The sequence below is a fragment of the Wyeomyia smithii genome, chromosome 1 (assembly GCF_029784165.1).
Source record: "Wyeomyia smithii strain HCP4-BCI-WySm-NY-G18 chromosome 1, ASM2978416v1, whole genome shotgun sequence".
Taxonomy (NCBI): Eukaryota; Metazoa; Arthropoda; class Insecta; order Diptera; family Culicidae; genus Wyeomyia; species Wyeomyia smithii.
This window is the reverse complement of record NC_073694.1, coordinates 58,802,861-58,817,783: the sequence shown is the minus strand read 5'-3', so window position 1 is coordinate 58,817,783 and position 14,923 is coordinate 58,802,861. Positions and strand designations below refer to the sequence as shown.

Here is a 14,923-nt window from a genome sequence, read left to right as displayed (position 1 = left end):
TAAAGCAGCAGCGGCAGCCGTTCAAAATCCCACACAGTCTGCGTGAGCAGTTCGATTGCGGGGGCCACCGCATGTGATACGTGTGTATAAATCGAACAACAAAACCATTATTATTCAATGAAATTAATATTTATGGATTGAACGAAACCAATTTACAAATAATAATAGCTCGATTTCGCTGCTCTGCTTGATGTTCGCCCGATTGCATCCCACACACAATCACACATACGGTAATCAAACGATGGTGATGATGCTGAACCCGGGGGGTTGGGTGAGGGGTGACGAGCGAGGGGTGCACAGATTGCAGCTAGATTATTATCCCCTTCGCTCGGCTAGGATCTCGCCTTCATAGTCGTGCCCACGGGAGAGAGGTTTTGGGGGGTTCCAAACCATATTTGGAATTGGATTTTTTTTTTAATTTTGCAATTAATTTTGAGTGCAAGAGTATTAGCAGTGGAATAGTGTCATAGCTCATAAAACTAGAAAAACTAATGACTGATAATCAAAATGCTCACAAATGGAGGTGTTGTACAGGATGTTAGGTTGCTTGTTGGAAATATTTCAGAGACTAATGGAGCACCACACTTGATAAAAAAAAACTCTTCTACGAATATATATTCTAACGTCAATATAATCAGAGTTGTTCAACTTTAAAGTTTCATGAATACTCTTCCTTGAAGTGGCTCTAACTCTAAATATATACCATTTAGAACATTTTAATTGCTCTTATTTGAAAACTGAGCGAATTTTCTTCTAGATACAGTAACACAGTACTACAGATAAATGATAAGAAGACTGTTAACATCATATAGTATTAGCAAAAAATCTAGCAACTGGGATTGCTATAAACAATCATTATCAAAAATGACCCCTCCCAAACAGAGATCCCACTCACGCTAATGCTCGCACTGCATGCAGCATTCGAGTTGCCCGAGTCCATCAGATTGCTGTGTGGGCATATCGCAGCACGGAGCCAACCGAGGCGCGCGCACATACACACACGCCATACACGATTTCAATCCGATTTGCATCGATATCCAGTCGAGCAGGAAAGCGTTCCGTTTTGCCTCCGTTCGCATCGTCGGAGACTGTAAGTGGAGCCGGTCACGGACCATGTCGAATGTTCATAAGCATAATAATGTTTAATATATACATAAAATCAGATTAGTTTATAACAAACCGTCCATAAATACTGAATGCACTGGCTGGTTGGTTTGCTACAGAGGGGGAAGGGGGGGAGGGGTGACAGCCGCCAAACAGTCCAACCAAGTGGTCCCCTGCCGGCAAAAGATGGTGCACAAATGTGCATAAAACGACAGCTTCGACGCCATTAAAATCGTATGTGTGCGAGCGAGATAGTCGGTCTGCATAGAGAAGGGAAGTATCGAACATTGGTTGGTCGTTTGCTTTACGGTCACGCGGGCGGTTCGACAACGATCTTGTTGATAAACCGCGCGACGAGAGCTCAACCGTTTGCGCATAACTAGGCACTATCTCTGCAGGTTATCGGCACCCGAGGCTACGGCCAGTGATTCAGGGAGGACATTATAGACCTAACCTGGTGCGTTCGGGTGTGCAGCTATCTGTGATCATTGGAACCCGGGAGGTGATCGCCTAATAAATTTCACAGCTGTCACCTTCCCGTGCCTGTCAAGCGGCGGGGGGCAGCTGCCTAGAAAGGCAAGAAAATAATTAACCTCAGTATGAATTGCCCTGTCGCAAAAAAAAGTTTGCGGGTTGACGATATCAGTGAACGCCACGGTAAGTTGTGCAACAATCTCCTACCGTGTTGAGTTCCCGCAGTGTATCAAAAAATACCACTCAGGGGCCCCTGAAAGCCTATAATAATCACATTAGTTATCGATGTTTCAGGTCGTAGCGCTACCCCCGGCTGCTTCAGACCAAGGACCGGTTTTTTTTTCTTTCCTACCGTAAAAAGTCATCTCCGCGAGAGAAGGCTTTGTGGTGAGCCGACCTGTCGAAACTGTGTGCACGTCGTAAGGCTTATCGCGCCGATTCACATCTTTAGTTACAGTCGGTAACCAGCTTTGGGGTGGGTTAGTAACGGCCCCGTCAACACACACACACGGCCGGACTGTGATTACCGGCCATTTTCAACGTAACCCATTATCGTCACCATTGAGAGCTGCTGCGAAGTGCTTGTCAACTGGGCACAGATTGCCGTGCGGCTTTTAGCACCTGATGGCCGACCACCGACCGGCGGCTTTCTGCTGTTGTAAAGTTGTTGCACCCAATTGGAGTAAATTTATGCTGAACACTCTCCTCGCGCACACCCCTCTCTCTTCGGTATGGGGACGAGTTTGTTGTTGAGTAAACTAGCTGAAAAGCTAACCTGTGATGGGCACCATGTTTTGCCACGCAGCCTTGTTTGTCTGACAGTTTATTAGCTACAGCTTTAATAGGTAATAAACGAGCTGTAGTTTTTTGTTATAGATTTGTTTGCACTGGATTGCTTCAAGGCTTGCCAAAAAACGGTTATATTCGTGAGTTTTTTGAGGAGGATCAACACAAATCGTATTTCGAACATGATCTATCTAAACAGAGCGATTAACTGATCGTAATTTCCCCATAACACGCAACTTTCTAAGTAGTTGAATTCTCGCGATAAATTTAGTTCAACCTTCTCAAAACTGAACGCACACTCACGCCACGTAGTGCTCTTACATCAAACCAAACTATCCATGAACCAAAAACCAAACAAAAACCTTTTGAATAAGTTAACTGAAGACTGCAGCTTCCTCAGTGGTTGGATTCACGAGATAAATTTAGTTCAAAGTACTCAAAATGACATGCACACTAGCACCGCGTTTTGCACCAAAGAAAAGCTTTCGACCTACTTAACAACTTTGCTGAAGATCGCAACCACGAGCCCTTGACGTTCTGAACAACTTTACAAAAGACCACAACTGAAATCTGAAATCTCTCTCTTGCGAGACAATGAACTATGGTGGACATCGCGCACAATAATTACACTGCAGAGCTATCTGCGGTGCGTTTCACAGTTGGTTTCTTGAGCATGGCAGAAGAGAAAAAGAGATTGGGAGAATAAAAAGGGACTGCGTTGCTCGTGCCAGTCGAATTTACTCTGGTAGAATTCGTTTTCGCAGTGTAGCCACACGAGGACTACACTTTTGCCCGGAAGGTTTTATTTTCACCTTCCGGACTACTCGCCAGTGGACACTGTTGTGTACTTCTGCGTTTTCTCAGTAGAGTGATTCACCCCTCTGGAGAAAGAAGCAGTGTGGTGTAAGCATTTGCTACACGCAGGCACATACTGGAAGGGAAGTGCGCGGTGAGTTTTTTCTCCTCTCCTTTCACATACTGAGGAGAATGACAAGCATGCCTAGAGGTGTCATTTTCTATTGAGTCAAAAAACCTTCACTTTACGCAGAATCCGGAATGGCCGTGAAGAGGATATTTTCAACGCATTTTGATGTCGTAGAGTGTCTCAGGTTCCGCGTTTTTTTATGCGAATCTTCGAGATAACAAGGTTTTCTACTCGGTTTTTCTAAGTAACGCAGTTTTTTACGCGGATTTTCAGGTTAAAGTAGGGTTTTTCGGTGGATTTTCGAATTACGCCGTTTTTACGCGGTTTTTTACGAGGTATGCATCCCCCGGGTACAAAAACTGACTGAATTTCAAAAAGTTCATTTTTTGGAAACCGTTTTTTATGAAAACTACGAAGAGTATCTACAAAATCTACATAATCTACACAATGTTAGCTTAACATACGGTGATAAAACCTTTCCTTTCCGTCACAGTCGTAGAGATGCAGAGATAAACGCGGTCTCCGACAACAACGGCTGTTACACCTCATTCCTTACAACATCCTCTTGTACCCTAACGATCGTAAGGACGTAGCCGGCGCCGTTATCGATCCATACAAAGTAGTAGCTACTGAATTGTTGTACACTGAAAATGGCAAACTAATCTCAGGTAGCCATTTACGTGGTTCCTTGTGCAACTTCACTAGCTCAGATAGATCACGGAGAAGTAACTACGAAACGTGCGGTCGGCAAATCTCAAGCTCAACTTACAAAATTCGTACTTAGAGAAATAAAAACTAATAAAATTGTTGAAAATTTGAAAATTGTTGGTTTATAAAGTATCTAGTATATTTCAGTATTATTTTGTGGTCCCCGTGGCTCTGTGGTTAGCAATGGCGGTCGGCTAGCTCTCCCACACGGTTGTGATATCGGGTTCGATTCCCGATCGAGTCGAGGATCTTTTCGTGCTGGAATTTTTCTCGACTCAGCACTGGGGCACGGTGCATCGTTGTACTCTTATCCTACACATACACAATGTGCCAAAAACAATATCGATAACTTTTTTTTATTACTTTAGCCACCCTAAGCTTTTTATATCGATAACGAATTCTCTCAACCAATTTGATCGAGCCCGCTATTAGCCCCAAGGCTATGCGTGCGATATTGTTGTAGTATATTTCAAACAAATAACAATTCAAATTGTCTCAATATCTCAAATATCCAAAATTTCGAAATTGACAAAAATGACAAGAATGATGGAATTGACACATATTTTAAAATATTTGAATATAATAAAAAATCTATTAATGCGGAGAATGTGAAAGACCTAAAAATCTGGTAGAGAAATTGTGCAAAGAGACTCCACATTTACATCTTTTGAAGAAATTACCACGTGATAGTTTTCACTTCTTTTTTTATGAATTGTTCAATACTTATTGAATGCTCGGTATATATTGGTCTTGTTCAAATTTATCAATACTTATCGATAACTTCATGTACTGGTTGCGACTTATTTATTTTCAATGTTTTCGACTCCTAAAAATATAAAAGTAGAATGAATCTTGAACTAATATGTTCAGTATGACTTCTTAGCTGATCTCGAGGTACGATACTGTTTTACAAGCCAGTCGTCGTATGTTGAAATCTTGGCTTGAAAGAGACTGTTAGTATCATTAGAATCTCAGTGAGACAGTTAGTATCACCAGAATCTCAGTGCTCCCAGTTATCCCGTATAGTTGTCGGCTGCCAGTTCTATATCCAATAAACAGAAAGGTCAAATTTAAACTGCGAAATGTTAGTTTCTAAGCTTGGAATTCTCACCCAGAGAGTAATGTAAATATGTGTTTCATAACTCTGCCTAACTTGTACGATTGTGTCTTGGGAAAGTCAGCAATCTGCCCTGCAAAGCTTTAGAAGACTTATAACCCTTTCAGCAATCCTTGCAGATGCCAAAAAAAAACAGGGTGAAACGTCGGAAAGAACAAAAAAGAATACTTGTGTTTTAACAAAATAACGACCAAGCAACAGCCATTCAAGACCTGTAAATCTCATCCAGAGAGTGATGTGTCTTGGGAAAGGCTTGGTCTAAATCACTCTTCGAGAAGAATTACGATAGTCCCATCACCTAACACTCAGTCAATACGCCTAAACTGTTTGCTACAGCACCGATAATTCCACACCGCGCAAAATATCCCTGCAGGGTTAATTTTCCAACAATTTGGAATGGTTCGTGGTTCGCTCGGTACGTAATGCCAACTGTTGGGAGTGCAATCGGAACTTGGAACATCAAGAAAACCAACTGCATTAAAATTAAAAATTCATATCGTTATTTGCTCACCTCCCCCGTGTGTGTGCCGCCGCTCCGCCGCGTGCGCGGGAATACACGCAACCGTCGTCGAGGCATGTTGTTCGCACCGGGACGCCACCCCCCGGAGGGAATGCTAATAATATGCTAATAACAATGTAATCAAATTAAATCAACCGCCATTAGATAATGCATCGAGTCAGAGTGAGCGATAGGATTTGCTGTGATGAATGTGTGATGAGAGCAGAGCCTCTGCCGCAGCAAGGGGTCCATCGATCGTTTTCGCGAGGCACAACGCTTTCGTTTCGCGTTGGCCAGACCCCTAGAAAGGGGGAGACCCGATGGGAGGGAGCAACCAATGGCCGTAATGTTCAGCTCGGCTAAGGCCCAAGAGCCGTCCGTCGCTACGAACCCCGAGGCCACAAGCAATATAATGAACAAAAAGAGGCAGCATAAAAAAGATAGTGGAGAGAACCGAAGCTCGATAAAAAAGGCTTTTGTGAAACAACGTGCGGCGATATGGGCGCACAACGAGCAGCTCAAGAATGTGTGTGTGTGCAAAAGACAGCTAGGGAAAAGTGTTCGAGAAAAAAAAACGAGGTAAAAATGAATAATGATGATGATGATGATGGCTTAGCAAAGAGGTAGCTATTATGGGTTGTTATACACAGCGTATAATTTGTAATTCATTTCACTTAGTTCTTTGCTTTGTTTTCCTCTTCCTCTCTTGGCTTGTTCGCTTCGCTTGTTCACTTTTTGTCTGCTTTGTGCTATTATCGCTGCCAATGGTGGTTGCGATCCGTTTGCTACAGCTTGAGTGCGGCTTGTTGTTGATGTTGTTATTATTATTAACATTAAAATATTTCATTAGTTTCGAGCTACTGAATATTCAAAAGTGTTATGGCTTTCTGTTGATTTTTTTCTGCTGCTGTTGTTGTTTGTTTCGCTTCTCTCCGGCTTTGTGTACGCTCTCTATCGCTTACAAGGCTCGCGATGGAACGTCAAGTCCCGGCCAAAATGGTACTAATGCATTGTGTTGAGTATTCTGTGTTGGCTGTCTGCTGCTGTCTATTTAAGGAGAGCGTGATTCAAAATAATTAATAATGATGGGATTTGTAAACTTTTGATGGGTTTCGAGAGTGGATAATTGAAATAGCCCTTTTCGGTGCAGGGACCTCCTGCCGAAACGGAGAATGGACGGATGGATGGATTAGTGCTGCTTTAACAATGGCGATGGGTGGTGCCTGTTAAAGATTGAATAATCACTTGTTTGCGTTTCGTGCTAATCTTTGGCCTTCCGAAGTCGCTGAAAATACGAAACAGCTAGAGGATATCCACTGTGTGAAATTCCTTCACTTTAGCTCTTAAAAATAAAATAAGTGGGAAATTCATCACGTTTATTTCATGTTCCAGAATATTTTATTCTTTATTAAAAAAATATAGAAAATGTCACTAGACAGACGCCGTGTATTTATCAAAACGTTATAGTCGTAAAGAACAAACATCCAGAACGCAATAAAAAAGCTCTGTTGTATAGTTCCCTTTAATATGTTTTATGATGTAAGCCCTCTAACCGCACTAGTCGTAAGACAGTTTACAACTTAACAACCCCTTCTCAATTATGCAATAATCAAATTTGATTGAAGTAATTGATGGTTATAATTAGAAACATGTCAGTAAGCGACAATTATTGCTCCATTCTGACTTTCGGCTCCCGGCACTCAGTCCGCCAGTCGGTCAATTAGTCACCGGCTGAACCCATCAAAGCGACGTTTAACCCGCGAGCTTGCTACCCACTGCCTCCTTTTGTGTCAACCGACACACGCTGCTGCCAAGAAACGATTGCGTTCACTTTACGGCGTAATTTTCCTAATTATTTCCCGTGTAACGCTTACCCTGCGCGCCGCTCCTTACGCCATGCGCATTCACACGTAACACTAAATCATACACTAGAACGACACACACCAGAGCGAACGTCGCCGCGGCCTGGTTGCCTCAGACCCGGTTAATTTATGAATAATTAAATCTAAATTAAATGTAATCAAGATTGTAGCATACTGAAATGATTTGTTTATCGTTATTTATTACAAAACTCAACAAACGTCCCATCGCACGACAACGCCGTCGTCTACGGCTAATTGCGGCCGACGGGGGGTGGCCCGACGGTCACGAAAAGGCCACCAGCCGTTCTCGCACTGCCACCTCCGCCCACGTGACACATCGAATAAATAGACTTGTTCATCAACGGATTGCAGCCCCGGCGGCGGCATTTACGTACGCTACAATCAGGCCAACTCACGGCGCGAGGTGAAGTGTAAAATTGAAAGGTTATTGAATCGCATTCCGCGTATGCCGCGCTTCGGGTGCCCCTCACTCGATTTCATTATGCCCGTCAGGCAGGGGCGCGCTGGGGCTATAGAAGCAGCCGCGAGAGTCTGTCATCATCGTTTGCTCGTCATCGTTAAATCATTTAGCGCGCTGCTAAACCAGGCTAGTAAGTGGTAATTAATTGTCACTCATTCAGTTCAGTGTGAGACACAAACAGTCGGAGGAGTGCATCAATTTCCTACCGCGCGTAATCCGGCCGGCGGCACCTGGGGCGGCCCCACTGGAAGCTGGAAATCTTACGCTTTCTGCAACTCTCTGCCCAGCCCCACCCGTAATGAGCTGATTTAATCAATTACATCTTAATTTTACGACTTCCTCCGGTAGTGGTGTCCAATAAAAAGTGTCGCTATTACGACACTTGTCACGCAGTCCACTCCGTTGTCTCGCCCCTTGGCCGATCCGTTCTTTGGTGGCTATCCGGCGAGTGTACGATTTTTTTTTTTGCGTTCGTTCGTTCGTTCGTCTGTTCAAACAACTGAACAGAGTGATTGTAAAGTTATAATTACACCCATTCACTGTGCTGCGGCTATAAAACTTGACAGCAGTATAAAAAAGTTAGCCTACATGAACACAGCGCTTACGACTAAGTGTCGTTTTTCGTTGTCGCTTAATTTGCTTTTATGACTATCAACGGTTCGGGCATCGTTTTTTTTCTTCTCGTTCTTGTTTTTGGTGGTAAACAGCGAGACGCAGCAGGGAAACTCAGATCTTGTTTTTACGTTTTGAGGTTTTATTTGCTCCAACCAGGAGAAAGACTCCACAAACGACGACGACGTTCTGTTTTTTTTTTCTTTGATCAGATGTAGCACAAATCTTGTCTCTCTGAGGTCCCTCAGACAGGGGATACATGACAACACCTTTCGAGTTACGTATCGGCGCGGCAAAGTCGACAAACCGCCATTTTTACCAATTTCAACACGGTTGTAAACAGAGACACGGATCTAGAGTACTGGTCTGTAATATTTTTTATAATTTTTGACCATTTTTTATACTTTTCCAGAATCGCGGAAAACAAGAATCATATTCTAAAATTTATCGAATTATTTTGAGCCAAAATAATTACATTATTTCTTGGCTGTTATTTCTGTTTGTGCTGTCTCCCAGTTGGTCTCGAAGTACGATGCTGGTCTAACAAGCCAGTCGTCGTAGGTTCGAGTCTCGGCTCGGGAGAGCCTGCTAGTTGTCAGTAGGATCGTAGCGCTAGCCCGCCATTGTCCTGTACACTAAACAGTTGGCTGCGAAGTCTGTGTATATTAAAATAGAAAGTCGAGTTCCGAATCGGAATGTAGCACCAAGGCTTTGCTTTGCTGTCTTCATTTATGTTGTTTCACCAGAGATAGTCTAATTCTGGAGTACTTTGTTATAAGGTCGTATGTCTGAACGTGAACAAAACGAGTGAAAGATGATTTGTGCTTGTGAAGTACAAGGGATATAGCTCTCACTCGTTTTGTTCACGTTTAGACACACGACTTTATCACAAAATAGTCGAGAATTCAAGTTTTGTCTTATTAAAAGATGATTCGAGAATTATAGCGACACTTTATAACAAGTGTTACTTTTTTCATACTTGACCGAAATTAGCCAAATTTAGCCCAGTTCCTCTTTAGAGTGTTATTTGAACATCCGCTCAGTTTTGCAGTTGGCCGTGAGATTCCGGTTAAGATATAAGAAAATACTTAAACCGTTCGCGGACAGATTTTGTTCACTCACATGGAAAATCTAGGGCTTTTGCATCGTGACTTGGAAAAATAAATATTTGAACACAGCATTCAGAAATGACAATGACGCATGTTTTGTATGTAGATTTTGGAAATTACGTATATTATTGATCTTGTTATAATATTCCTAATAGATAACATAAATAAAATAGAATAGACAGAAATAAAACCAAAATTACATCGCTAGACGAAAGACAGTGTGCATCTCTCCGATGCGCGAGTGCCATTCGATCATTCTTTTTATGTGCGGGAGCCGACGGTCGTTCTATATTTACGATCAGAAGCATACTGCGACGCACACTAGCGAAACGAATCAAAGTAAAGTGTTGACCGTTTACAGGGCTCCCGCAAACTTTACACGAAATGCACAATTTTTATGCCGAAAGCCGAAAGACCGTTACCCATCAAACTGTCCTGAACCTGAACTTCGAATAACCAAAGGAGGTACGAAGGGCGATGAGGAATTGATGAGAAAGAGGAAAATCTAATGGGGGCGTTAATCGAAAAATTCGAACATTTTACTCAAATCTATCCCAAGACTTCAAGTTTGACAACACGCCAGAATTTTTCTTTAGCCAAAATCAAACCATCAAGAATCAGCGGTTTTTTAATGTTTTTTTTTTCAATTTTTAAGTAGATATAGTAACGAATAGACTAGTTTTAGGGTTCCAAGTCATTAGCGGTGTCGTTTAACGGGTTATGGCTCAATAAGTTGAGAGTATCCGGAACAGAACCGGGACAAGTCCGCATGCATAACGAACTAAATATTTTATATGACCACCCGAGTAATTAGAGACATGGTCAGCCTCCTGAAAAGTACTGCTTTTCCGTGACAGCAAATTATAAACTAATTCGGCTCTCATTGTTTTGCACAGCTTTTTCTGCTTCTCATGCGTTCGGTAAGCAGCTAGACAGCAACACAAGACTGCTTCGTTACCCGTGTAAGCTTTAGCTATATGAGAGCTCTCATGAATAGCTTATGCGTAAGGCTGTTATAGTAAAAAGAGACCCCAGTCGTCAGTATAGTTTCGCACCGCAGTACTTTTCCGAAGCCTGCGCAGTACTGTTCTAAGTACTGCTTTGATCATGACCATTAAATATATATTCCCGGAACATATTCCGGTCATATCTTTGGAACCGGTTGAACGATCCCGGTTATCTACCTCGGCAACATAAAGGACCATAATACCTTTCTTTAGGCGTTTGTGTAGCCTCAATTGGTATAAAGAAAGGCGAGAAAATTTAAAAACATGATTAAACAAACATGTGTGCCAAAATCGAACCGTGCCAAAATCGAACCGTGCCAAAAGCGAACAGAGTCTGTACTAAAGAACTGTAAAAAAATCGATTTTGTTCCGATAACTATAGCCGATTCACCAGTCATTCTAAAATTTCGCAAAAATTATCGACTCTCTTCTAATCTCATCTTTACGTGTTTCGAATCGGTTTTTATCGACTATTTTCCTCCATTCCGAATGTGTTGAAAACAGTTTGTTTTGCGCCTATTCCTGCTTGATTTCCTGATGCTTCACGCAAAAGTTGAAGTCTTGTACAATCATTGTGTCTTCCCGATTCGCACAAATGTTGCACAGAAATCGCACAATAAATGTGTGAAACGCATAACGCAACAGTTGTACTGCGAATACATTGACATAGTATGAAATCAGAATATGTATATTATACCGACACTTTATTTCTCACGTCGAGTGTATTAGTGACTGCTACTCATGGAGCAGTGCAAGCAACAAACAACAACTTGTGAACTCACTAGATTTAAATAGCTATAATACTCGATCGATTTATCTCGATGGATTTGGTCATTAAAAAGTACCATTGAATGATTTGCAAAAAAAAACGAAACAAAATTCTGTTCACAACATTTTGTAATCAACGCTGGCTTCACCGCAAAACAAGCAAAACCCTCCATTCCACAAAGCCACAAAAGCGTTGCCGATTTTTGATGGCAACACTTGTAAATTGTGAATAATTATTATTCGTCATCCTGTGCACGTGCTTTTTTTCAAGCGACGGAGAAATTTAACTCTCGCTCGTATGATTTCCATGTACATGCGACGAGACTAGACACATCACATCCAATTTGCAGGTCGCTCTTTCGCTTCTCTTTCGGTTCGGATTGCGACGCGCAAGGCGCAGTGCTGTACATACTTGATACCAGTGTTGTTAGTCTCACTCATGCTGCCGGTGCGTGCTTGCTGCTACTCAGGGTGATGCATGAAGAATAAAAAGTATCTTGAAAGTGTGTGTGCAGAAGACTGGAGAAATGTAGCATATGTCTCGTTCTCAAGCAGAAAGAAGGAGAAAGGTTTTGCTTTTCGCTCGCTTTGCAATGCTGCTTGATACCAGTTAAAATTGTTTAAGTGTAGTAGTTTGGGGCTGCCAAATACATTGAAAAAACGCTAGAGCATTAATTGCGTTATGCCCAACACGCAATCATTGTACTGGTTTCAAATCACATCAACAATTGCGCTAAAACGAACAATTTTGTACTGGTTTTACACCATCCAACTTTTGCGTGTTCATTTCAACCAATCTTAGTTTGCTATACACGATTATTACTTTTGTATTGAAATTTCCATATTTCATTCGCCTGCTTCTCAGAAATTTCTAGCTTATTGTGAGTATTTATTATATTCGGGTTTCACTCTCTCAGTGTGTTTTATCTGTTGTATTTTTTTAAAAACCTTCCAGCTGTTTTTTTTTGCTAAATTTCCTGCTAAACTTAGTCAATCTGCTTTTAATGTTTAATATCTATTTAGAGTTTAATTTTCAAGATGATTGAGAATAGTTGTTTTTTTTTATTTTTAAACTATTTCAAAGACCTCCTACAGACTTTTTGCCATTTTTCCCGAAAAGAAGATGAGTTTTCTTCGAATTTACCGGCCCACTATTCACATACGGTTGTTGAAAACGAAACAAGTTATGTTTTTTAAAAGCTTATATTGATTAAGTAAAGAAACTGCATTTCAAATCAAACTGATGATCCCTTTATTAACTGAAAATAATACTTTTCTTACTCTTTGTTTTTCCCTAAAACTTGGTTTACCAAAATTGCTATAACTTTAGTATTTTCAATACAATTACTTGAAGCAACTTATCTTTGGAAAGAGGAACGATATGATCTTCTTTTGCAGACATCAAAGTTGGCGGTCACCATGTTCAATGTGGTCGCCATACTGGATTAAAAAAAATTATTTTTAAACCAGTGCATAACGTTCAAAAATCGTTTTATCTAAGAAAAATATGATAGTCAAGTTTAATATGGCAACCGTTAACTTTGATATTGGTGGTCCCCATGGCTCTGTGGTTAGCGCTGTCGGTCGGCTAGCTCTCCCACACGGTTGTGATATCGGGTTCGATTCCCGATCGAGTCGAGGATCTTTTCGAGCTGGAAATTTTCTCGACTCAGAACTGGGGCACGGTGTATCGTTGTACTCTTATCCTACACATACACAATGTGCCAAAAACAATATCGATAACTTTTTTTTTATTACTTTAGCCACCCTAGGCTTTTTATATCGATAACGAATTCTCTCAACCAATTTGATCGAGACCGCTATTAGCCCCAAGGCTAAGCGTGCGATATTGTTGTTAACTTTGATATTTACAAAAAAGGTCCTATCTTTTTCATTTCCAATGATAAGTTGGTTTTAGTAGTTCTATGAAGAGTTTCAAGAGTTGCACTTTTGGTGAACAAAGTTTTTGTCAAGGGGTTTGAGTGATATTATAATTTATTACATTATTGAAAAACTTTTCTACGTTTTTTTCTAATAAAATAAAAAAAATCTGATTGCATTTTAACGCTTCATTTTGCTATTCGTTGTCAATGTAATTTTATTTAATAAAAAGTAGAGCTTCCTATGCCACTAACTCTTGAATAATATTTCTGTGGTTTCTTGTTGTATTACTTTATTCAACTTTATTATTATTTTTTTAATTTATTCAAATGATTTTTTTTCATGTTGTTTTGATTACAACATCATGCCGTTAATCAAATTCAAATCAAGTTTTATTTTTGTTAGTAATATTTATTTGTCCAATTTTAAGTGACATTTTGATGACTTTTATTTTTTGACGGTTTTTATGGTTATTTGTGTTTTGACGATTTTAACGCCCTCAGCGTAATAATTGATTGTGATTTCTAATTATGCAATTTTTAGGGAAATTACTATGTTTTTTTATGATTGTTTTTAAACGATTCCTATGAGCTAGCAGCGATTTTTAAAATATGTACATCAAAACATTTTATAGTTTGTGCGGCTATTATCTGATGTCGCTTTGATGGTATTTCACATCATTCCCTATCTTTTTCTGAGGGCTCCCTGTATTAAAATTAAAGTTTCATAGTTTCATTCTAGTTATTTCAATCAGCTTTCTTACAGTGATATTTCGATATCAATTCACGGGATTTTCCTTATGTCTTTGTGTGTTCCTGAACATTAGCTGAATGTATTTTGGACGCCAAGTTTTCCTATTTCTTTAAAGATTGATTAGGTTTGGAATTATTTTTCGATGCCTGGTTTTAGAAAAACGATTTAAAGGACTTAATTGAATTATTTTCCAGTATTATATATCATATAGGAAATTTTTGTTTCGTTTTTTTTTTTCAAATATTACGTTAACACAGCAAACCATCATGATGACTTTTGCTAACATCTTGATATGCTATTTTTAAAAAAATCAAACCAGTCAGTGGTATTTATTCCGAAGTACATCCGTGTTGAAAAAAGTCATTCCAAAAACATTGCCAATGAACGCACCCAGCGAAAAAAAACGGACCAAATTTAAAACCCGCCTATACAGGTTTGGGAACCACTAGCGGTTGATTTATTGCCGTTCAAAAGGTGTCAACTAATTGGCGATCAGCTTTGACGACTACCTTGTAGAACGAAGGAAACTGTACACTGCTGCGCGTACGAGAAGCCCAAGGCAGGTCGGTCTACCGGAGAAACGGTAATAATAAAATTTAATTATAACCTGTCAGAATCGACCGACAGGATCGAAGTTCGTGTCGCCAGATTTTTATCTGCCTGTTGATGTTTATATGAAAATTAATCGCACAATTAATCAAATATGCAGATTTATTCGACTGCTCTGATCGGTGCCCCTTCCTTGGTCACCGCTTCCTCCACCGAAAAAGTGGCAAGTGTTTTTTTATGTTCGCGCGCGGGAGGACACGAACGTTAGCCTACTCATTTACCTTGTAA

General features: G+C 40.5%; 1 protein-coding gene across 10 annotated transcripts in view; it reads left to right on the top strand.

The window, feature by feature from the left end:
- LOC129718837 (nascent polypeptide-associated complex subunit alpha, muscle-specific form) overlaps positions 1-14,923 on the top strand; it is a 398,349-nt gene that overhangs the window by 370,066 nt on the left and 13,360 nt on the right. The gene's annotated exons all lie outside the window — the stretch shown is intronic.